This window comes from Heptranchias perlo, chromosome 9, assembly GCF_035084215.1.
Source record: "Heptranchias perlo isolate sHepPer1 chromosome 9, sHepPer1.hap1, whole genome shotgun sequence".
Lineage (NCBI taxonomy): Eukaryota > Metazoa > Chordata > Chondrichthyes > Hexanchiformes > Hexanchidae > Heptranchias > Heptranchias perlo.
This window is the reverse complement of record NC_090333.1, coordinates 14,252,640-14,277,586: the sequence shown is the minus strand read 5'-3', so window position 1 is coordinate 14,277,586 and position 24,947 is coordinate 14,252,640. Positions and strand designations below refer to the sequence as shown.

The 24,947-nt window shown below is 44.5% G+C and overlaps 1 protein-coding gene across 1 annotated transcript in view; it reads left to right on the top strand.

Annotated features, from left to right (window-relative positions):
• The window catches only part of LOC137325135 (uncharacterized), a 234,395-nt gene that overhangs the window by 201,892 nt on the left and 7,556 nt on the right, over positions 1-24,947 (top strand). The gene's annotated exons all lie outside the window — the stretch shown is intronic.

The window sequence follows — 24,947 nt, the reverse complement described above, 5'->3', positions numbered from 1 at the left end:
AGGAACAACTTAACAACCAGGCGTCTTTAGCCTCAGAAACACCTCAAAGGGGAACTTACAGAGGTATATATGGGTGCCAGCTGTGGCTGCACTATCGGAGGTGCCGTCTTTCGGATGAGACGTCTGCCCTCTCAGGTGGACATAAAAGATCCCATGGCATATTTCGAAGAAGAGCAGGGGAGTTCTCCCTGGTGTCCTGACCAATATTTATCGCCTTCCTTCTACTGTTTTGCTGCACTGTGCGTTCACGGACACAAGGTGCACTCTGTTACCTTCACCCAAATAGCTAAACTCCAGGTGGGAGCCTAGACAGTGTAAGCAGGTCTGACCCTGTCTTCACCCAATGTCTGCACGTATACACTTCCAGCAGGGGTCACTGGACAGTTATTGGGAGCATGAAACCTGTCTGATTCTCCCCATCCGAGCCCAGGGGTCTTTAGACCAATTGTACCGCCTTACAGGCGCACTCGGCTGGGATCAACTAACTTAGCACAGGCTGGCAATGAAGCCCGGGGCCTTCTTGAACTCATTGTGTGTCAGCCAAGGCTCAGTTTGTAGCACTCTTGCCTCTGAGTCAGAAGGTTGCGGATTTAAGTCCCACTCCAGAGCCTTGAACACAAAATCTAGGCTGACACTCCAGTGCAGTGCTAACAGAGTGCTGCACTATCAGAGGAGTCGTTTTTTGGATGAGGCCACGTCTGCCCTCATAGGTGGATGTAAAAGATCCCATGGCATTATTTCGAAGAGGGAGTTCTCCCCAGTGTCCTGGCCAACATTTATCCTTCAACCTCCATCACTAAAACAGAATATCTGATCATTATCTCATTGCTGTTTGTGGGACCTTGCTGTGTGCAAGTTGACTGCTGCGTTTCCCTACATCACAACAGTGACTATACTTCAAAAGTACTTCATTGACTGTAAAGCGCTGAGGTCATGAAAGGCGCTATATAAATGCAAGATGTTTCTTTTCTATATAAGGTATCTTAATTGGATAGAGAAAGTACACCCAAAACAACACTTAAATATACCAGAGCAAAAGCACAAGCGGCTGTATGTTCAAGGTTGTGAAGAACAAATTTAGGACAGATGTCAGGAAGTATTTCTTTACACGGAGGGTGATCAACAGCTGGAAAGTATTGACAGGAAGAGTGGTTGAGGCCAGGGTACTGGATTTGCACAGGAAACAGCTAGATGGTGTAATAGGAAGACGCTAATGTTGGTATTCTGGAGGAATGCGATCATACTGCTCTTCTATTGTATACCATGTTAGTGCCACCAGCTCCCAGTGAGCGAGTCTCCCGCAGCCAGTGGAAACACCAGAGTGAACTTGTTGTGTTCACCAGGGCCAACGCTTGTATCACCCCAAGACCTAGTGAAAAAAATGAGCCAGAATTTGCTGGCAAAGTAACTGCCAGTTTAACGCGGACGCCGTTATCAGTGTATAATTTACCCATCAATTTGTGAACAAGGAAGAGATGCTCTGTGAGTTGTGAATCACCACAGGTCATGGGCGATTTGCACCGCTCCGCCGACAGCTTGTGAAAATGGCAGCTCGCCATCAACCTCCCCGTGAGTTTCAAGAAATTGCTGCATTTGCGCATTAATTACCAATTAAACACACTGCAGAAAGTTAGGGCTGGTATGTAACAGTGTAAGGACCCTTTTAATGACGAGCCTTAAGTTCCTGCAATGCCAGTCAACCTCTCCGGCCCAGAAAGAACATAAGAACATAAGAAATAGGAGCAGGAGTAGGCCAATCGGCCCTTCGAGCCTGCTCCACCATTTAATAAGATCATGGCTGATCTGATCCTAACCTCAAATCTAAATTCATGTCCAATTTCCTGCCCGCTCCCCGTAACCCCTAATTCCCTTCACTCTAGGAAACTGTCTATTTCTGCTTTGAATTTATTCAATGATGTAGCTTCCACAGCTTAATGGGGCAGCAAATTCCACAGACCGACCACCCTCTGAGTGAAGAAGTTTCCCCTCATCTCAGTTTTGAAGGAGCAGCCCCTTATTCTAAGATTATGCCCCCTAGTTCTAGTTTCACCCATCCTTGGGAACATCCTTACCGCATCCACCCGATCAAGCCCCTTCACAATCTTATATGTTTCAATAAGATCGCCTCTCATTCTTCTGAACTCCAATGAGTAGAGTCCCAATCTACTCAACCTCTCCTCATATGTCCACCCCCTCATCCCCGGGATTAACCGAGAGAACCATCTTTGTACTGCCTCGAGAGCAAGTATGTCTTTTCTTAAGTATGGAGACCAAAACTGTATGCAGTATTCCAGGTGCGGTCTCACCAATACCTTATATAACTGCAGCAATACCTCCCTGTTTTTATATTCTATCCCCCTAGCGATAAACACCATCATTCCGTTGGCCTTCTTGATCACCTGCTGCACCTGCATACCAACTTTTTGAATTTCTTGCACTAGGACCCCCAGATCCCTTTGTACTGCAGTACTTTCCAGTCTCTTGCCATCAAGAAAATAACTTGCTCTCTGGTTTTTCCTGCCAAAGTGCATAACCTCACATTTTCCAATATTGTATTTCATCTGCCAAATCTCCGCCCACTCACCCAGCCTGTCTATATCTCCCTGCAGGGAACAATTGAAACTGTGGAGTCTCATTCCTGCAGGTAGCAAATTGTTCCTAGAGGTTTTTAAAATTTAAAATTTTACATTTATTAATTTTTTTCATACTTTTCCTTTTTGTCTCTTTTTTCTCTCTCTTAATCCAATCTTTCTTTTCCTCTCTTTATTCCTCTTTCTGTACCTGATTTGACTCTAATTCACCCTTCTTCTTCGTCATTCCGCTGTTTCTTTCTCAATCCTTAAATCTCATTGGTTAAGGAGATACACAGTTGGTCCCACCACTCACCAAGGCCCCAGATACCCCATTGCTCGCGCCACACCGTTATCATTTCTCACTTCCAGCAATTTGCAGCGCAAAAGATTTTCGAGCTGAAGGGTGAGGGGAAATGTCTAACTAACGGGGCATGCCGTGAGATGCCCCACTCCAGCAAATTCTAGGCCTATGTACCTTCCTGGCCGCCGGCCCTAGCAAATCCAGCAAGTTGCTGGCGACTGCACAAGATCTGGGCTTTAGGAGCCAGTGGCACTAACAGCAGTAAAGCAATAAAAAAAAAGCAACTTCAAAGGGGTCTTCTTTAAATTGATCTTGTGAAAAGTGACCAGATTAGCATTTTTAGTGGTGACAATGAAGGTATCAACTGCAACGCCATACACTACAAAGGGACTTAGCCTTATTACAATACAATAGGACGGACTTTCCACAACAATGAATGGAGGAATAGTTTGGGCTTTTAAGTAAAGGAAGTATGTGTGTCAGAGCAGCAGGGCAGCAGTTCCATTGCTTTGGTCTCTATTCATGCTGATTACACACGATCACCTTTGAAGCACAGGATTTTTGTGTGCGCTGTTTCAAGGAGGTCAGGGGCGATATTAGTGAAGTTGAAGAATCAGACATCATCACCAAGACCACCGACCTCACTGGCATTGCCAATAATAACACGTCGGAGTAGTTGCAGTAGTGATACCATGCCATCAAACGCAGGGGAACAGAGTAAATAAGTTAAATTCATCCTACAGTAACTGACTCCGGAATGGGTCAGGGATTGCTGGTGGGTTTTGTGCTGGTCTTAATTTAAAAAAACTCTCACGGCTCACTGGTGGTAGCACTAAGCCATACAGAGCAGAAGGCGCTTGGTTCAACACCCACTCTGTGCTGAGTTAGAGTTGTGAGGCTTTTTGGCAAGTGGAGCCCATACCTCAACAAGAGCATGTGCCTTTAGAAGAAGATGGGAGAAAAAGGTAGACAATTGGCAAATGAAATTGCTGAGGAAGTAAATGGCCCCTTAAATTTTCCAGGCTTATCTCAGCAGGGCTAGCTATCGGGCACTACCATCTGCCTGGGCTAGGGAAGGGAAAGATCATTCAGGGTTCGCTCCCTTTATCGCTGTCCAGTGACTTCCTGCTGTAAATTCCACGAGGATGAATCAGGCTTGGCTGTGATGTCCTACATGGTGCAAAAAGCCTTCCCCATTTACTGTCCAAGCTCTAGCTTTAAGACTGGCCACATGGGTAAGGTACCAAAGGGCAACTGGGGTCTTTCCCTCATCAGGAGATGAAGAAGAAGAAGGACATGCATTTATATAGCGCCTTTCACAACCTAAGGCCATCCCAAAGCGCTTTACAGCCAATGAAGTATTTTTGAAGTGTAGTCACCGTTGTAATGTAGGAAACGCGGCAGCCAATTTGCGCACAGCAAGGTCCCATAAACAGCAATGTGATAATGACAAAATAATCTGCTTTTTAGTGATGTTGATTGAGGAATAAATGTTGGTCCGAACACTGCAGGAGAACTCCCCTGCTTTTCTTCGAAATAGTGCTATGGGATTTTTTTTACATCCACCTGAGCGGGCAGACTTGGTTTAACGTCTCATCCGAAAGACGGCACCTCCGATAGTGCAGCCTTCCCTCAGTACTGCAGTGGAATGTCAGCCAGGATTAAGTGCACCTTTAGGAGAAGATAGGAGAAAACAGAAGACAATTGGCAAATAAAATTGCTGGGGGAGTAAATGGCCTTTTAAACTTTCCAGACTACAGGAGTTTATTTTCTCCCTGCTGCCACATCATAATTCCATCACATTGACATGAAAGCATGCTGAAAATAGATGTTAATTTAGAATTAGTTCAGTGGTACCAGCCCATCTTAGTGTCCCCAATGTTTTGTGCCATGATGCTTAGAGTTACACCTTGAGGGTTGATATTGACGCAAATAGAATTTAGCTCAGGACCTGATATTTTAACAAGACTGATCCCCTCAGTTTTGCACCTCCTTGCCAATTGTCAAAGAAGAGAAGGGCTTACATTTATACAGCTTCTTATCACATCGCGTCACTTCAACAACACCAACAACAACAACAATATAGCACCTTTAAAGTAGTAAAACGTCGTAAGGCACTTCACAGGAGTGTTATCAAAAACCGAGCCACATAAGGAGGTATTAGGACAGGTGACCAAAAACTTGGTCAAAGAGGTAGGTTTTAAAGAGAGTCATACAGAGGAGAGAGAGGTAGAGAGGTGGAGAGGTTTAGGGAGGAAATTCCAGAGCTTAGGGCCTAGGCAGCTGAAGACACGGCCGCCAATGGTGGAGCGATGAAAATCGGGGATGCGCAAGAGACAAGAATTGGAGGATCACAGAGATCTCGGAGGGATTTAGGGCTGGAGGAGGTTCCAGAGATAGGGAGGGGTGAGACCATGGAGGGGTTTGAAAGCAAGGATGAGGATTTTAAAATTGAGGCGCTCCCGGACCGGGAGGCAATGTAGGTCAGCGAGCACAGGGGTGATGGGTGATCGGGACTTGGTATGAGGTAGGAAAAGAGCAGCAGAGGTTTGGTTGAGCTCAAGTTTATGGAGGGTGGAAAATGGGAGGCCGGCCAGGGGTGCATTGAAATAGTCAAGTCTAGAGGCGTGGATGAGGGTTTCAGCAGCAGATGAGCTGAGGAGATGGGCAATGCTACGGAGGTGGAAGTGGGCGGTCTGGGTGATGCAGCGGATATGTGGTCGGAAGCTCAAATAGGAACGCCAAGGTTGCTAATGTTCTGGTTCAGCCTCAGACGGTGGCCAGGGAGAGGGATGGAGTCGGTGGCTAGGGAAAGGAGTTTGCGGTGGGAACCAAAAGGCTTCGGCCTTCCCAATATTTAGTTGGAGGAAATTTTTGCTCAGCCAGTACTGGATATCGGACAATCAGTGTGACAAATGAGAGACAGTGAAGGGGTCGAAGGAGGTGGTGGTGAGGTAGAGCTGAGTGTCGTCAGCGTACATGTGGAATCTGACATGTTTTCAGATGATGTCACCGAGGGGCAGCATGTAGATGAGAAATAGGAGGGGGCCAAGGATAGAGCTAATGGTGTGGTTGTAGTGCAGTACTGAGGGAGTGCTGCATTGTCAGAGATGCCATCTATTGAATGAAATGTAAAACCGAGGCCCTTTCTGTCTACTCAATTGGATATTAAAGATCCCATGGCACTACTGGAAGAGTAAGGGAGTTCTCCTGGTATAATAAAAACAGAAAATGCTGGAAAAGCTCAGCAAGTCAGGCAGCATCTGTGGAGAAAGAAACAGAGTTAACATTTCAGGTCAAAGACCTCTCGTCAGAACTGGAAGTTGTTAAAAGAGTTAAAGTTTTTGAGCAAATACAGAGCCAGGGAAAGGGGAGGGAGGGAGGGGCAGGGAGGAAAGAACAAAAAGGAAGGCATGTGATAGGGTAGAGGGCACAAGTGATTAAATGACAAAAGGGATTATGGTGCAAGGCAAGGAAGGTGGTAATGGGACAGGTTAAGAAACAAAAGATTGATCAGGAGTAGCTGTAAATGGCAGCAGCAGAACCATTACCAGCACCTGCTGACCGAAAAAATGGGGGCAGTGTTTATGATCTGAAGTTATTGGAATCAATGTTGAGTCCAGAAGGTTGTGAAGTGCCTAAACGAAAGATGAGGTGCTGTTCCTCGAGCTGACGTGAGCTTCATTGGAACAGTGTAGGAGGCCAAGGACAGAGAGGTCAGAGTGGGAGTGGGACGGAGAATTAAAATGGCAAGTGACCGGCAGATCAGGCTCACGCTTGCGGACAGACCGGAGGTGTTCAGCAAAGCGATCACCCAGTCTTTGTTTGGTCTCCCCAATGTAGAGGAGACCGCATTGTGAGCAGCGAATACAGTATACTAAATTGAAAGAAGTACAAGTAAATCGCTGCTTCACCTGGAAGGAGTGTTTGAGGCCCTAGATGGTGGGAAGGGAGGAGGTGAATGGGCAGGTGTTGCATCTCCTGCGCTCACAAGGAAAGGTGCTGTGGGGAGGAGAGTGGGTGTTGGGGGTGATGGAAGAGTGGACCAGGGTGTCGCGGAGGGAACGGTCCCTTCGGAATGCTGAAAGGGGTGGGGAGGGGAAAATGTGTTTGGTGGTGGGATCGTGCTGGAGGTGGTGGAAATGGCGGAGGATAATATGTTGTGGAGGCTGGTGGGTGGAAGGTGAGGACACAGGGGACCCTATCATGATTCTGGGAGGGAAGGGAAGGGTTGAGCGGAGAGAGCGAGAGTCCAGTCGGTGAGCAGCGGGAGAGAGCGAGACCAGAGCGGGGATAAAAACAGCGCGGAGAGAGCGAGAGTCCAGTCGGTGAGAGGCGGTAAAGAGCGAGACCAGAGCGGAGATATAAACAGCGCGGAGAGAGCGAGAGTCCAGTCGGTGAGCGGCGGGAGAGAGCGAGACCAGAGCGGGGATATAAACAGCGCGGAGAGAGCGAGAGTTCAGTCGGTGAGCGGCGGGAGAGAGCGAGACCAGAGCGGGGATAAAAACAGCGCGGAGAGAGCGAGAGTCCAGTCGGTGAGAGGCGGTAAAGAGCGAGACCAGAGCGGAGATATAAACAGCGCGGAGAGAGCGAGAGTCCAGTCGGTGAGCGGCGGGAGAGAGCGAGACCAGAGCGGGGATATAAACAGCGCGGAGAGAGCGAGAGTTCAGTCGGTGAGCGGCGGGAGAGAGCGAGACCAGAGCTTACTCTGAGAGCGAGACTCTGAGACCAGCGGCAGAGTTCAGGGTGACGTCACCAGTCAGAAAGTGACGCGGCACAGGGGAGGCAGCTGATTGGTGAGTAGGTTCAGGTGAGTATTTCTACCATTTTACTGTAAGTAAAGTAATAAGAAAGGGAAGATCTGCAGGTTTTATAGCAGATAGTGTTTTTTTTTAGTGAACCTAGGTCCCTAGTATAGTTAACATTTTCTAATTTCAACGTAATTTAAAAGGGGTAACTAAGCTAAGGCAAGTCATGGCAGCAGACCTCGCACCCGTGATATGCTCCTCCTGCAAGATGTGGGAAGTCATGGACACTACCAGTGTCCCTGCCGACCATGTGTGCGGGAAGTGTGTCCACCTGCAGCTACTGACCGATCGTATCTCGGAGCTGGAGCTGCGGGTGGACTCACTGTGGAGCATCCGCGATGCAGAGAAACTCGTGGATAGCACGTTTAGCGAGTTGGTCACACCGCAGGTAAAGGGTATACAGGCAGGAAGTGAATGGGTGACCACCAGGAAGAGTAAGAGATGCAGGCAGGTAGTGCAGGGGTCCCCTGTGGCCATCCCCCTCTCAAACAGATATGCCACTTTGGATGCTGTTGGGGGGGATGACTTATCAGGGGAAGGCAGCAGCAGCCAACTTCCTGGCACCACGGGTAGCTCTGCTGCACAGGCTGGGAGGAAAAAGAGTGGCAGAGCTATAGTGATAGGGGACTCAATTGTAAGGGGAATAGATAGGCGTTTCTGCGGCCGCAACCGAGACTCCAGGATGGTGTGTTGCCTCCCTGGTGCAAGGATCAAGGATGTCTCGGAGCGGCTACAGAACATTTTGGAGGGGGAGGGCGAACAGCCAGCTGTCGTGGTGCACATAGGCACCAACGATATAGGTAAAAAAGGGGATGAGGTCCTAAAAGCAGAATATAGGGAGTTAGGAGGTAAATTAAAAAATAGGACCTCAAAGGTAGTAATCTCAGGATTGCTGCCAGTGCCACGTGCTAGTCAGAGTAGAAATAGGAGGATATTTCAAATGAATACGTGGCTAGAGGAATGGTGCAAGGGGGAGGGATTCAAATTCCTGGGACACTGGAAACGGTTCTGGGGGAGGTGGGACCAGTACAAACCGGATGGTCTGCACCTGGGCAGGGCCGGGACCGCTGTCCTAGGAGGAGTGTTTGCTAGTGCTGTTGGGGAGGGTTTAAACTAAAGTGGCAGGGGGTTGGGAACCTGAGCAGGGAGAGAGAGGAAAGCGTAACAGGAAGGGACAGAAGGTATGGAGTAATAGGTAAAGTGTTAAAAAAGGAAAAAGCAGGAACTAAGCGTCACAAAACAGATTTGAAAGTTCTTTATCTGAATGCACGTAGCATTCGTAATAAAATGGACGAGTTAACGGCACAAATAACTACGTATGGGTATGATCTTGTGGCCATTACAGAAACATGGCTGCAGGGTGACAACGACTGGGAATTAAATATGCCAGGGTATTTAACAATCAGGAAGGACAGGCAGGAAGGAAGGGGAGGTGGGGTGGCTATGTTAATAAAGGAAGGAATCACTGTAATACAGAGAAATGATATTGGGACAAAGCATCAAGATAATGAAACAGTTTGGGTGGAGATAAGGAATAATAAGGGAAAAAAAACATTAGTGGGCGTAGTATATAGGCCTCCTAATAGTTGCAACTCTGCTGGAAGAAGTATTAATCAGGAGATAGTCGGGGCATGTAATAAGGGAACAGCCATAATTATGGGGGATTTTAATTATCATATTAACTGGACAAATCAAATTGGGCAGAGCAGCCTTGAGGACGAGTTCATTGAGTGCATCAGGGATGGATTTCTTGAGCAGTATGTAACTGATCCTACAAGGGGGCAGGCAACCTTGGACCTGGTCCTGTGTAATGAGTCAGGATTAATTAATAATGTCCTAGTTAAGGATCCCCTTGGAACGAGCGACCACAACATGGTTGAATTCCATATCCAATTAGAGGGTGAGAAGGTTGATTCTCAAACAAGCGTACTGAGCTTGAATAAAGGAGACTATGATGGTATGAGAGCGGAATTGATTAAAGTGGACTGGGAAAATAGATTAAAGGGTAAGACGGTACATGAGCAGTGGTGTTCATTTAGGGAGTTATTTTACAACTTTCAAAATAAATATATTCCACTGAGGAAAAAAGGGTGTAAAAGAAATGACAGCCATCCGTGGCTAAGTAAAGAAATCAAGGATAGTATCCGACTAAAAACAAGGACATATAAGGTAGCCAAACTTAGTGGGAGGATAGAAGATTGGGAATTCTTCAAAAGACAGCAAAAAGTAACTAAAGGATTGATTAAGAAAGGGAAGTTAGATTATGAAAAGAAATTAGCAAAAAATATAAAAACAGATAGCAAGAGTTTCTATAGTTATATAAAAAGAAAAAGGGTGGCTAAGGCAAACATAGGTCCCTTAGAGGATGAGACCGGGAAATTAATGGTGGGAAACATGGAGATGGCAAAAATGCTGAACAAATATTTTGTTTCAGTCTTTACAGTAGAGCACACTAAGAATATCCCAACACTGGACAAACAGGGGACTCTCGGGGGGGAGGAGCTAAATACGATTAAAATCACTCAGGAGATGGTACTCAGTAAAATAATGGGACTCAAGGCGGATAAATCCCCTGGACCTGATGGCTTCCATCCTAGGGTCTTGAGGGAAGTGGCAGTAGGGATTGTGGATGCTTTGGTGATAGTTTTCCAAAATTCCCTGGACTCAGGAGAGGTCCCGGCAGATTGGAAAACTGCTAATGTAACACCGTTATTTAAAAAGGGTAGTAGGCAGAAGGCTGGAAATTATAGGCCAGTTAGCTTAACATCTGTGGTGGGTAAAATTTTGGAGTCTAATATTAAGGAGACAGTAACGGAACATTTAGATAAGCATAATTTAATAGGACAAAGTCAGCATGGCTTTATGAAGGGGAAGTCATGTCTGACAAATTTGCTTGAGTTCTTCGAGGATATAACGTATAGGGTGGATAAAGGGGAACCAGTGGACATAGTGTATTTAGACTTCCAGAAGGCATTCGACAAGGTGCCACATAAAAGATTATTACTTAAGATAAAAAATCACGGGATTGGGGGTAATATTCTGGCATGGGTGGAGGATTGGTTATCGAACAGGAAGCAGAGAGTTGGGATAAATGGTTCATTTTCGGACTGGCAACCAGTAACCAGTGGTGTTCCACAGGGGTCGGTGCTGGGTCCCCAACTCTTTACAATCTATATTAACGATTTGGAGGAGGGGACCGAGTGCAACATATCAAAATTTGCAGATGATACAAAGATGGGAGGGAAAGTAGAGAGTGAGGAGGACATAAAAAACCTGCAAGGGGATATAGACAGGCTGGGTGAGTGGGCGGAGATTTGGCAGATGCAATATAATATTGGAAAATGTGAGGTTATGCACTTTGGCAGGAAAAATCAGAGAGCAAGTTATTTTCTTAATGGCGAGAGACTGGAAAGTACTGCAGTACAAAGGGATCTGGGGGTCCTAGTGCAAGAAAATCAAAAAGTTGGTATGCAGGTGCAGCAGGTGATCAAGAAAGCCAACGGAATGTTGGCTTTTATTGCTAGGGGGATAGAATATAAAAACAAGGAGGTATTGCTGCAGTTATATAAGGTATTGGTGAGACCGCACCTGGAATACTGCATACAGTTTTGGTCTCCATACTTAAGAAAAGACATACTTGCTCTCGAGGCAGTACAAAGAAGGTTCACTCGGTTAATCCCGGGGATGAGGGGGCGGACATATGAGGAGAGGTTGAGTAGATTGGGACTCTACTCATTGGAGTTCAGAAGAATGAGAGGCGATCTTATTGAAACATATAAGATTGTGAAGGGTCTTGATCGGGTGGATGCAGTAAGGATGTTCCCAAAGATGGGTGAAACTAGAACTAGGGGGCATAATCTTAGAATAAGGGGCTGCTCTTTCAAAACTGAGATGAGGAGAAACTTCTTCACTCAGAGGGTGGTAGGTCTGTGGAATTTGCTGCCCCAGGAAGCTGTGGAAGCTACATCATTAGATAAATTTAAAACAGAAATAGACAGTTTTCTAGAAGTAAAGGGAATTAGGGGTTATGGGGAGCGGGCAGGAAATTGGACATGAAGCTGAGTTCGGATCGGTCAATGCCCTGTGGGTGGCGGAGAGGGCCCAGGGGCTATGTGGCCGGGTCCTGCTCCGACTTCTTGTGTTCTTTAGATTTGTGGTTGGGATCAGATCAGCCATGATCTTATTGAATGGCGGAGCAGGCTCGAGGGGCCGATTGGCCTACTCCTGCTCCAATTTCTTATGTTCTAAGAGCGGGAAATAGGACGGACATGGTCGAGGGCCCTGTCAACTACAGTGCTCCTGGTGTCCTGGCCGGCATTTATTCACTAACCAACACCAAAAAAAAACAGTAACTTATTATCTCATTGCTGTTTGTGGGACCTTGCTGTGCACAAATTGGCTGCCCAGATAACAACAGTGACTACACCTTAGAAGTAATTCATTGGCTGTGAAGCATCTTGGGATGTCCTGAGGATGTCAAAGGTGCTATAAAAATGCAAGTTTTTCTTTTATTGCTCAAAAATGTTCGAAAAGTGCTTCATACGCAATGAATTATTTTGCAGTGTAGTCGCTGTTGTTATGTTAGAGAATATTTAAATTGTAAACTTCCTTTTACCTCCTCTCCTGCCAATTTCCCCCCTCTTTTCTCCTGAAGGTGCTGAGACATGCTGGGGTACAGCTCCGCAGGGCCCGGCTACCCACTGGTACCTTACCTAAGTCAGCATTCTTCACGTGTGAATCTAAACAGTAAATGTCGACAGACTACTGGACCCTGGTGGCCAAGCACAGCCATGGAAAGAAAGAAAGACTTGCATTTATATCGCACCTTTCACAACCTCAGGACATCCCAAAGCACTTTACAACCAATGAAGAACTTTTTGAAGTGTAGTCACTGTTGTAATGTAGGAAACGTGGCAGCCAATTTGTGCACAGCAAGGTCCCACAAACAGCAATGAAATAACGAGCAGATAAACTGTTTTTGATGTTAGTTGAGAGATAAATATTGGCCAGGACACTGGGAGAACTCCCCTACTCTTCTTCAAAACAGTGTCATGGGATCTTTTACATCCACCTGAGAGGGCAGACAAGGCCTTGGTTTAACATCTCATCCAAAAGATGGCACCTCCAACACTGCAGCACCCCCTCAGTACTGCACTGGAATGTTAGCCTAGATTTTGTACTCAAGTCTCTAGATTGGGACTGTGAATCCCCCACCTTCTGATTTAGAGACAAGAGTGCTACCTACTGAGCCATAGCTAACACCACCTCACCTAACATCCCCTTCACACGTCCACTTGTCAGATGTGATCACTGATTCGTGAATTAGGCAAATGAATCCTGGCTGACTTTCCTCACTCCCTAGCCTGGGGGCACTGTGGCCAATTATAATGGCCCGAACTGCACCTTGATCGAGATCAGCTAACAGCACAGGGAGGACTGAACCTGGGTTGGCTGAGACAGCTTTCACACTGGCCGGTCCACTTAGCAATTGAGGGATCGGGGGAGGGGGGGAGCTACTAACAGTGAGCTACTGACAGTGAGCTTTCAGAAGAAAGTGAAGCTGGCTGCTCTGGTACATCGTTGTGTGCTGCACTATGTTGGCTGAACTGTCCAGTTTCTCTTTTTTGTAGTTTGTTTTCAACACAAGATTTTCCGAATAAGGCAAACATTTCTAAAAGAAATGCATTAATTCAGCAAATTTCACATCTTTCAGAAACATCTCACTGTGCTGTAGTTTAATGAATTCCTCTGAAGTGCAGTGACTGTTGTTATGCGGCCACCTTGCATGCAGCACGATCCCACATAAAGCAATGTGACGAATAACCAATCAGTCTGCTTTTGTTGGGTGTTGGTCGAGGGAAGGACATTGGCCTGGGGCATTGAGGGAACTCTCTGTTCCTCTTTGAATAGCAGCCTGCGATCCACCTGAGCTCATTTCTTTTCAAAGAAATTAAGTTGATATTTTTTAAATCACAACAGCCAGAAGAGTATAGACTATCAGTATCTATCCAGGGAGAGCTACGATTTACAGTATTGTGTGCTTAATAAATATTTATTTCCTTCAACACTATTTTTAATTAGACAGCTAGATGAAATGAGCGAGTCGAGATCCAACCTCATTTCACATAGAACAATCTTTATTCCTATCCTGGTCAACACCAATGGCACTTAAAGCCAGTTGATAACTGAAATAAACCCGTCCTTTTCTTCTTTTAGATGCTGATTGACCTGCTGTTTTGTTATCTGTTTTCCTATCAGATTTGGAGCACTCGTAATTTCCTTCTTACTGGTCAATTTTCTGAAGGGCTCCAACGCCCATTCCCTTTAAGGGCTTACTGCAATATCAAACGGTCTGCTGCAATTCACCAAGATCACTAACATTTCAGGGAGACCATCCAGCTCATCCTCCTCCAGATGTTTCCATTATTGCACCTAACTGCCCCCGGAACGATTCCAGAATGTTTGCCTCCACTACCCTACCCAGAAACCATTCCGAGTATCAGTCCCTCCGAGTTGTTAATTAAAGCGGTGCTGTAAACCTCTGGTGTGCTTTACAATCCCTTACTGTCTGTCGAGCGGTATATCACACTGGCATTCCTCTCCACTGCTACTGACTCTAGCCCTCTCTTGCAGTTTAAAAATCCTGCATCGATGTGAGTCCCCTTACAGAAGAAATATTTGCTACCTGGATGTAAACCCATGTAAGTTAATGGCAGTAAATGAAAAGGCAGCTGTTCATCTACACCGCGTTAGTACCTGTTTTACTTCTGAGCTTGTTGTGACAAAGCCTCCTGTACATACGTGCCTTCTTGCTCAGCGTTGCCAGAGTAAACTTGATACATCAATCTCCAACCCATTTTTTTTAAACTTCAGCTGTTGTTATTGTTTTATGGACCTCCTCTCTCCCCACCCCTCCAGTTTGGTTTTCGTGAGAAGGTAAGTAATTCCCAATCACAGATTTAGTTTTATTCTTTAATGACTTACACAGTTGCAGGTCCAACCAAGCCACTTTGAGTCAGATGAACTACAGCTGTGGAAATTAGATGCCGGTGGGAAAAGTAGATGCGGCACCGGGGGCATTGTGCTCGTTATATTTTTTTTTACTGAACCACTCGTAGTACAAGAAGACCCTCAGTAGAACCCTCTTTGCCCTCGTACAGCTCCCTTGAAAATAGCAATCTCTTCGGCCACTTGCTTTCAAGTCTATCGCACATTTAATTGGGGGCCATTTTGATCCAGTCATGAGCTTTTAGGGGAAGAATAGTGGAGCAGACATTTCAATGGGGGGCTGTATTTTTCGAATACCCTTGTGCACCAGAAGATTTGCTATATTGTTGCATCTTTACGCTCCTAGTTCCTCGCGCAGTGAGTTCACGAGTTCTATTGGTCATGGGGGATGAGGCATTTAATCTGGATCATGCAGCTTTTTAACAACAACAACTTGCATTTATATAGCGCCTTTAACATAGTAAAATTTCCCAAGGTGCTTCACAGGAGCGTTATCAAAGAAAATTGACACCGAGCCACATAAGGAGATATTAGAACAGGTGACCAAAAGCTTGGTCAAAGTGGTAGGTTTAAAGGAGCGTTTTATAGGAGGAGAGAGAGGTGGAGAGGTTTAGGGAGGAAATTCCAGAGCTAATGGCCTAGGCAGCTGAAGGCACGGCCACCAATGGTGGAGCGATTAAAATCGGGGCTGTGCAAGAGGCCAGAATTGGAGGAGTGCAGAGATCTGTAGGGCTGGAGGAGGTTACAGAGATAGGGAGGGGCGAGACCATGGAGGGATTTGAAAACAAGGATGAGAATTTTAAAATCGAGACATTCCCGGACCAGGAGCCAATATGGGGCAGCGAAGGGTGAACGGGACTCGGTGCAAGTTAGGATACGGACAGCAGAGTTTTGGATGAGCTCAAGTTTATGGAGGGTGGAAGATATGAAGCCAGCCAGGAGAGCATTGAAATAATCAAGTCTAGAGGTAACAAAGGCATTGATAAGGGTTTCAGCAGCAGATGAGCTGAGACAGAGGCGGAGATACACGATGTTACAGAGGTGGAAGTAGGCGGTCTGGGTGATGGAGAGGATATGTGGTCAGAAGCTCATCTTAGGGTCATGGTTGCAAATGGTTCAGCCTCAGACAGTGGCCAGGGAGAGGGATGGAGTTGGTGGCTAGGGAACGGTGTTTTTGGCAAGGACCGAAAACAATGGCTTCAGTCTTCCCAATATTTAGTTGGAGGAAATTTTTGCTCACGGACAAGCAACGTGACAAATGAGGGACAGTGGAGGGGTCGAGAGAGGTGGTGGTGAGGTAGATCTGGGCATCTTCAGCATACATGTGGAACTGGATATTATGATTTTGGATTATGTTGCCGAGAGGCAGCATATAGTCGAGAAATAGGAGGGGCCAAGAAACAGGAGGAGGAACATCAGCATGTTCTGATGCTGCACAGCTTTTCTCAATCACTTTGAGGGCGCACCGACTCAATCTAGTCTGGCCGTCCAGTGCAGCACTGAGGGAGTGCTACAATGCTTGGGCTGGGAGCCAGGGCACTGCAATCAAGGAGAAAACTACTAAAACTTATGCAATAAGAGGGAAGGAGTCAGTTCTTAAACAAAAAAACAATCTGCCATTTTTCTCTCCCTCCCTGAAGTAGCTGACTTGTTACTCGTCAAAATGGCCGTTTTTGATGTGTGAGTCTTCACAGTCAGTGTTGGTAGTCTATTCGACCCATAGGCCATCACAGCCAACCAAAAAAATGTCCTTACCCTACATTATATAGAATTACATAGAATGTACAGCACAGAAACAGGCCATTCGGCCCAACAGGTCCATACCAGTGTTTATACTCCACTCGAGCCTCCTCCCTCCTTACTTCATCTAACCTCATCAGCATATTCTTTTATTCCTTTCTCCCTCGTGTTTATTTAGCTTCTGCTTTAAATGCATCTATGCTATTCGTCTCAACTACTACATGTGATAGCGAGTTCCACATTCTCACCACTCTCTGGGTAAAGAAGTTTCTCCTGAATTACAACAGCGTCTACACCTCAAAAAGAAAATAACTTCATTGAATGTAAAGCATTTTGGGACATCCTAAGGTTGTGAAAGGTGCTATATAAATGCAAGTCTTTCTTTCTTTCTTCTTACTCACCGATACCTCCAGCAGGGGCTGCTGGATGGTGATCAGATGCAGTTACGTTGACCAATTTTCCCCTCCCTAATCCAGAATACTGAGATCAATTGTAGCACCCCTAATGTGGCTGAGATAGATGAACTCAGCACATACCAAGGGTCAAATCTATGACATTCCTCGTCTATCGTAGCTCCACTGCTCAAAATCAAAACCCACTGAGCCAACGGCAGAGTCTGAGAAGCCCATTCTTAACAAGAGAACAGCAAAGTGAAAATACATAGTGCAATCTGACTTCAACACGAGTCAAATTTGAAAACAGTCTAACAAAGTCTTGTCTCGTTTTAGGAGAAAAGTACATTCTAACCTTTTAAACAAAGAGCAGTAATATCCACTCAACAGAGACACATTTCCCAGCCTACCAGAAACAATACGGTTTTCAAACACTTCATTTTCAAATAGTAACAGGGCAGGGATTTGCATTATCTAGCTCGTCTGAGAGAAAAGGCTCTTATTTACAACAGCCCTCCTGATAATGCACTGTCTTTCTAGTGCTTACTAAAATAAGTACATAATAATGAGGTTCTCCTGTATTTATAAAGATCAGTCATGTATTTTAATCCAGAAAATGCAGCCTTTATTCTGCTAATATAAATGTGGAGCACTTACTTTATCTTTAATGTTGGCATTTTTAAGTGGACCGATTTACAGTGGCAGGCTCAGTGGAACTTTTCAAGTGTTGCTCGGGGCTACCCTGGATAGTTCAGCAGAGAAATGCTCTGCCATATGTGGTACAGAGACCTACACATCAAGAAGGTCCAGCATTTGATTCCTCGGCTTCTGCTGAGATGGGCTGAATGACTGCCTTCATCTCTGTCTATCTTGTGATCTAAGTTAGGGCAGCAGATGAAAGCACTATTACTGGCTTCTCATAAGGGGTTAGGGAGGGGGCAAAAAAAAAAGCCAGGATTTCTGCTCCTGATTCCAATCCAGAAAGAGTGTGTGTGTGTGGACATCAGATGAGAAAAGGACTGGCCTCAGCTCTGATCATGCCCCCCGTGACTGAATAGCCTTTCCAATATCCACATGAAGAATGGCCACTTGCCTAATTGGTGCCCATAGGACCGCACTTCCATCATGACTCAACACCTTGAGAAGAGGACTGGAGAAGTTGTATTGTTCAAAATATTTTCTCTAAATCGTGAACTGTAAAAGGACTCTATCTTCTCCAAGTGTTTCGAGAAACACCAACAGTGCCTGTGCAGCGACTAGAGGTTTTCGGTACCAAACTTTGCAACAGCAGAGAACTGCTGCAGTAGCTATGGGAGCAGAGTTACTGAACCTTTAATATGGACTCTGCAAATCCTAATGACAGCACTTAGAATCTTACAGCACAGAAGGAGGCCATTTGGCCCATCGTGCCTGTGCCGGCTCTTTGAAAGAGCTATTCAATTAGTCTCACTCCCCCCCCCCCCCCTCTGTTCCTATTCCCTATAGATATGCAAATTTTTCCTTTTCAAGTATATGTCCAATTCCCTTTTGAAAGTTATTACTGAATCTGCTTCCAACACCTTTTCAGGCAGTGCATTCCAACTCTCTACATAAAACCATTTCACCTCATCTCCCCCCCTGGATCTTTTGCCAGCTATCTTAAATCTGTGTCCTCTGGTTACCAACCCACCTGCCAGTGGAAACAGTTTCTCCTTATGTTACTTTATCAAAATTCCTCACAATTTTAAACACCTCTATCAAATCTCCCCTTAACCTTCTCTGCTCTAAGGAGAACAACCCCAGCTTCTCCACATGTCTAAAGTCCCTTATCCCTGGCATTATTCTAGTAAATCTCCTCTGCACCCGCTCCAAGGCCTTAACATCCTTCCTAAAGTCTGGTGCCCAGAGCTGAGGCCTAACCCATGTACATTTAGTGAGGGCAGAATTTGACTTCGGGCACAATGCAAGGGTAGTGCTTAGGTCAATTGCTAATCTCCACATCCCAGTTACAATTGAAATGTCTACTGATAGACTGCAGTTGGTTTTAACAATGCTTCACTGTACTACATCTGACAAAGTTTAAATTATTTTTAACAAATTTATTTAAGCTGTTTGGCTGCAGTTCTTAGATTTTTTTTTATTAGGAGTGAAGCTCGAAAGGAATCACTAGCATGCTACTCCTGTCTGTGTATTGCTGTTTGTAATCATTTCAAATAACTCGAGTATGAGGTAAAGAACTGGCGTTGAAATTTCTGAGTGTACAGAATGCAAAATAAACTGGTGGAATCGATTTTCTGTCAGCTCTCAGTCATTGCCAACACAACTAAAATAAATAAAGTTTTAAATCTGTGTAAATACCATAGTCGCACTGGGAGCAGCACTAGTTGTTATGACAGCAAAAGGCACATGACTGAGTGAAATAACCCAAGGCCTATGGGCGGGGAGAAAGCAGAGAAGAGCAAGAACTAATCCAGATGTTTCTTCACCAGTACTTATATTTGATCTTTGTTGGACAGATGTAAAAAATTAAAGCGTCAATTAGCTAGTCATTTTAGGTTTTCTTGGAATAACTTGATGCAAAAGCCATTTCAGTTACACTTCCCATGGCAAGGCCCTATCCTTGTTTCACCTGACATCTGCACACTTTTCAGAAGGGGGGGTCGCTGGACAGAGATCAGAAGCAGGGACCTAGGTGCAGTGTGGCCAATTGCAGCCCTCCTATTACCACCTCAAACTGAGTGACCTTTGATCAGTTTTTAAAAAAGAAATTGCACTTATATATAGTGCCTATAACAGAAAACATCCCACGGCACATTACATGCACGCAGATGAAAATAAGGAGCAGATACTGAGGCATGGTGCAAGAGTTAGAAAAGGTAATTGGAAACTGAGGTTGGGTTTTGAGAAGGTTTCTAGAAAGTAGAAAGGTTTAGGCAGGGTGTTCCAGAAAGTAGGGCCAAGGTAGCATGCACAAAAAGCGAGAATCAGGACTGAAGGAGGCAGGAGGTAATTCAAGGCTGAGGGGGCGGTGAGGATAGGGCTGGGTAAGGCCATGAAGGGATTTAAAAATGAGGACAAGATTCTTAAACTTAACACATTAAGAGGCAAGAAGCCAATGTAAATCAGCAAGGATGGGAGTGATGGATGAACGGGATTTAGCGCAGTAAAGGATGCAGGCTGCTGACCATTAAACAAATTGGAGTTGGTGAGGGTAAAGGATGGAAGGCCAAGAAAAACATTAGAGAAATTGAGTCTAGAGACGGTAAAGACACGGATAAGGATTTCAGCAGCAATGGGAGTGAGGTGGAAATGGTTTTTATGATGTATATTGTGAGAATTGAAACTTAGCTCTGGGTCAAATAAAATTCCAAGGTTTTACATCACCTGGTTCAGCCTGAGCAGTTTGCAGAGGAGGAGATGGAGTCAATAGAAAAACAGAAGAAAGAACCTGCATTTATATAGCATCTTGCACATCCCAAAGTGCTTCATTGCCAATTAAGTACTTTTGAAATGTAGCTACTTGTAATGTAAGGGAACGTGACAGCCTATTTGAACATAGCAAAGTCCCAAAAATAGCAATGATATAAGTGACCAGATATCTGTTTTAATGACGTTGGTTGAGGGATAATGCTGGTCAGGACACAAAGTCCCCTTGCTGTTCTTCAAAATGGTGCCATGGGATCCTTTATGCCTACCTGAGGGCGCCTTGATTTAAAGTCTCATCTGAAAGATGGCACCTCCGGCATTCCCTCAATACTGCACTGAAGTGTCAGTCTAGATGATGTGCTCAAGTCTCGCCACAGCCTTCTGAATCAGAGGCAAGAATGACACCACTAACCCAAGGTGGACACCTATGGCAAGGGAATTAAATTTATGGCAGGCTCAGATTCCCCTCAATAATTCTAGTATTTCAGTGGATATAAGGGATTATTTAATCTTTATCCCCCCTCGAACATTAGCTTTTTGTGGTAAAGACACTGACTATAACTCGCAAGCTGCTACTCATCACTTTGTAGTCATAGCTGGTTGTGTTACAATTCTCCTAAATGGAAATAAATAAATTCAAAATAGTGATTTCAGCCCAAAGTACAATGCGATGTTAGTGAATCATAAAACCAGCATTTTATTTCTTTTAACAATGCTTCTTTGTTTACATTAAGTGACAAATAAATGTTTAAGTCTGCCATAAGCCACTGTACATAAATAAAAATGCATGATGACTGCTTCAATACCCTGCAGCAGACCAGAATCACGCACGATGCCTGCAGGCTAGTGATTGAATAAACAAAATTAACTGCAGATTTATGAAAAATAATTCATAGAATGCACTTGAGTACTAAAAATGACAATACTGCTATGAACAGGTTGAGAAATTAAAGCTTTTTAAATGATAATAGATGCCTTTTAATGAACTAGTATAGGATTCACCCATCACTAGATGTGAACCATTGAAATCCCTTTCAAAGGGTCTATGCTTTATTCAAAAGGTGATACATATTTGGAATAATATACCAGGTGAGGTAGTGGATGCCAAAGACATTTGGAGGATTCAAAATGCAATAGATGCTAGGCCTGGAGTACTGAAAGCTTCAATGGGCCAATTGGCTTCTTTTCATCCTTGACTTTTCACATACCTGAATGCCTTCTTGACTGACTTCCATGGACGAGTATCTTTAGCTCTCAAGACAAATCACTCCCTGGGCTGTCGTCCAAAGACAGGAGATCTCTTTGGGAGAATGAAGGTGGAAAATATAGAACTTCTACTTCAAAACCTCCAGGGAGATCTGTCCATCCTTCGTATAACACTAGTTCAGAATACGAACTCAAATTCAAAATCAGGCTTAACGCCTTCTCATTCAGAGAAATTCAAATATTGCCCCAGTTTGAAGCTTGAAGGAAGAGCGGTGCATGTGCACAGTGAACCACACTCTTGGTCTGATTCTATACATACATCAGACTATTGTGGCAGTCATCTTACTCTCTGGAAGGGAATACAAGGGAGGTCTTTATGATTTATCTAATTCCATGCCATTTGATTAATCTCCTTTCAATAATGATCTAGCAGCTATACATCAGTAGGAGTCATTCCAATGATGTAGCTCCTCCTTTGCTGCTCTAATCTTCAGGCTGTTTAATGGATAAAAAGGTACGGGTGAGAATTATGAAGATAAGGCAGAGTGAGACATATAGACCACAGGAGGACTGCACAGAGCTCATGGAGTTGTTTGGGTTCAATGTGAAAAAATTACGTAGCAAATATCTGGTTAAAATTCTAGCCAGCTTTCATTATTGTGGGTACCAGACAGCTCATCTAAAGAAGTTTTAGCTCTTAAGAATTAACAAAGCTCTAGAAAGACAAGATTGGTTTCTCATAACAAGACATCTACATTATAACAAGATGTTTATATTAGGATTTTACATGCTGCCTTCTAACAGATCTACATTTCAGACAGTCTGGATTAGCCACTTTCTAGTGCGTCATTTCAGGAGTAGGTGAACAAATGTTTACCTGCAGGTTATAGGTGGTCAGCTCCTCCATAAAAAAGCATGCAACACGTCAGAGAAGGACCTGAAATACTGTCACCTTAACATAAGAAATAGGAACAATAGGCCATACGGCTTCTCGAGCATGCTCAGCTATTTAATGAGATCATGACTGATCTTCTACCTCAACTCCACTTTCCTGCCCTAGCCCCATATCCCTTGATTCCCTTCGTGTCCAAAAATCTATCAATCTGTCTTGAATATACTCAATGACTGAGCATCCACTGCCCTCTGGGGTAGAGAATTCCAAAGATTCACAACCCTCTGAGTGAAGAAATTTCTCCTCATCTCGGTCTTAAATGTCCAATCCCTTATCTTGAAACTATGACCCCGAGTTTTAGACTCTCCAGCCAGGGGAAACATCCTCTCAGCATCTACCTTGTCAAGCCATCTAAGAATTTTATATGTTTCAACGAGATCACCTCTTATTCTTCTAAACACCAGAGAATATAGGTCCATTCTACACAATCTTTCTTCACAGGACAACCCTCTCATCCCAGGAATCAATCTAGTGAAACCTTTGTTGCACCCCTTTTAAGGCAAGTATACCAACTGCGCAACATGGCTGCAGTGTGCATCTACAGGATGCACTGCAGCAACTCGCCATGTCTTCTTCGACAGCACCTCCCAAACCCGCGACCTCTACACCTAGAAGGACAAGGGCAGCAGGCACATGGGAACACCACCACCTGCACGTGCCCCTCCAAGTCACACACCATCCCGACTTGGAAATATATCGCCGTTCCTTCATCGTCGCTGGGTCAAAATCCTGGAACTCCCTTCCTAACAGCACTGTGGGAGAACCTTCACCACACGGACTGCAGTGGTGGCTCACCACCACCTTCTCAAGGGCAATTAGGGATGGGCAATAAATGCTGGCCTCACCAGCAACGCCCACATCCCACGAACAAATTAAAAAAAAATTCCTTAGGTAAGGAGGCCAAAAAACTGTACACAGTACTCCAGATGTGGTCTCACCAGAGCCTTATATAATTGCAGCAAGACCTCCTGACTCTCATACTCCAAACACCTTGCAATAAAGGCTAACATAGCATTTGCCGACCTAATTGCTTGCTGTACATGCATGTTAACTTATTGCAATTCATGTACAAGGACACCCAAATCCCTCTGACTACCAACATTTCTTAGTCTCTCACCTTTTAAAAAAAATTCTGCTTTTCTATTCTTCCTACCAAAGTGGATAATTTCACATTTCCCCACATTATACTCCATCTGCCGCCTTCTCGCCCACTCACTTAACCTGTCTATATCCCTTTGCAGTCTCTATGTGTCCTCTTCACAGCTTACATTCCCACCTAGCTTTGGATCATCAGCAAACTTAGATGAGGGAACTGAGTCCAATGTATCTAAGTCATTGATATACATTTTAACAGCTGATGCCCAAGCACTGATCCTTGTGGCACCCTGCTAGTTACAACCTGCCAACCCAAAGATGACCTGTTTATTCCTACTCTCTGTTCTCTATTGGTTAACCAATCCCCAATCCATGCTAATATATTACCCCCAATCTCCTTTAACATACAATCAGTTCCTCTTAAGACAGAGTATCCCTCTGCTCCAAAGAGATTTTCAATTGCTCTTATTAGGAATTTCCCAGCATTACTAATTTTTCCCCATGGGAGGAAATTGCTTTGAAGAGAGGTTGGAGTATAAGAGTTAATTGGTAATGCTTTATTTCAAATTAAGTTTTTTTTTAAAAACACCTCATTAGCTATGACGTTTATCTCCAGTCTGACAGAGACGCACCAACATAGGTCTCCACAGCGACCCAGCTGAGTTCAGCTCGATCATCACTTCCTCCCCCTCCAATCCTAATCTCTAATAAGAAATAAAGGTAAAGTGCCATCCTGGCCAGTGTCTTACACCTCAGTGGGCTGGTCATAGTGACATTTGCAAAAACCAAACGGCAATTCACTTAGTTATTCTCCAAGTCAGGGAGAAAATAAGCCATTTTGTTTTATAAAATAAAACACTATATAAAGTTCAGGGGGGCAGGGGTTGTCTGAATAACAACTTGCATTTATATAGCGTCTTTAACGTAATAAAAGATCTCAAGGCGCTTCACAGGAGCGATTATCAAACAAAATTTCTGACACCAAGCCACATAAGGAGGTATTAGGACAGGTGACCAAAAACTTGGTCAAAGAGGTAAGTTTTAAGGAGCGTCTTAAAAGGAGATGGAGAAATGTAACAACTCACATTTAGATAGCAACTTTAATGTAATAAATGCCCCAAGACACTTACTAGGAGAAATAGAATCAAGCGGTCGAAGGGTTTGAAGAAGTAATCAAAAGCATTAAAAAGACAGGTTTGTAAACCAAATCAACTGACTGGTTTACACAGATCAAAATTCTTTACGCTATAAGCCTTCGAACCACTCAAAATATAGAGCCACTTTTTGGTCAAAGCTATTAACGTGTTAAAATTTGTATTCTATTTTTTCCCATCATCTCTAGATTATGACTTTGCTTTGAAACACATACTTTTAAAATTGTGAAAGGTATTGTACCATACATTGATTTAGTGCCATTCATGCAAGATAGCTGAAAAACCTTAGTCACATTGGAACCAACTTTTGAGA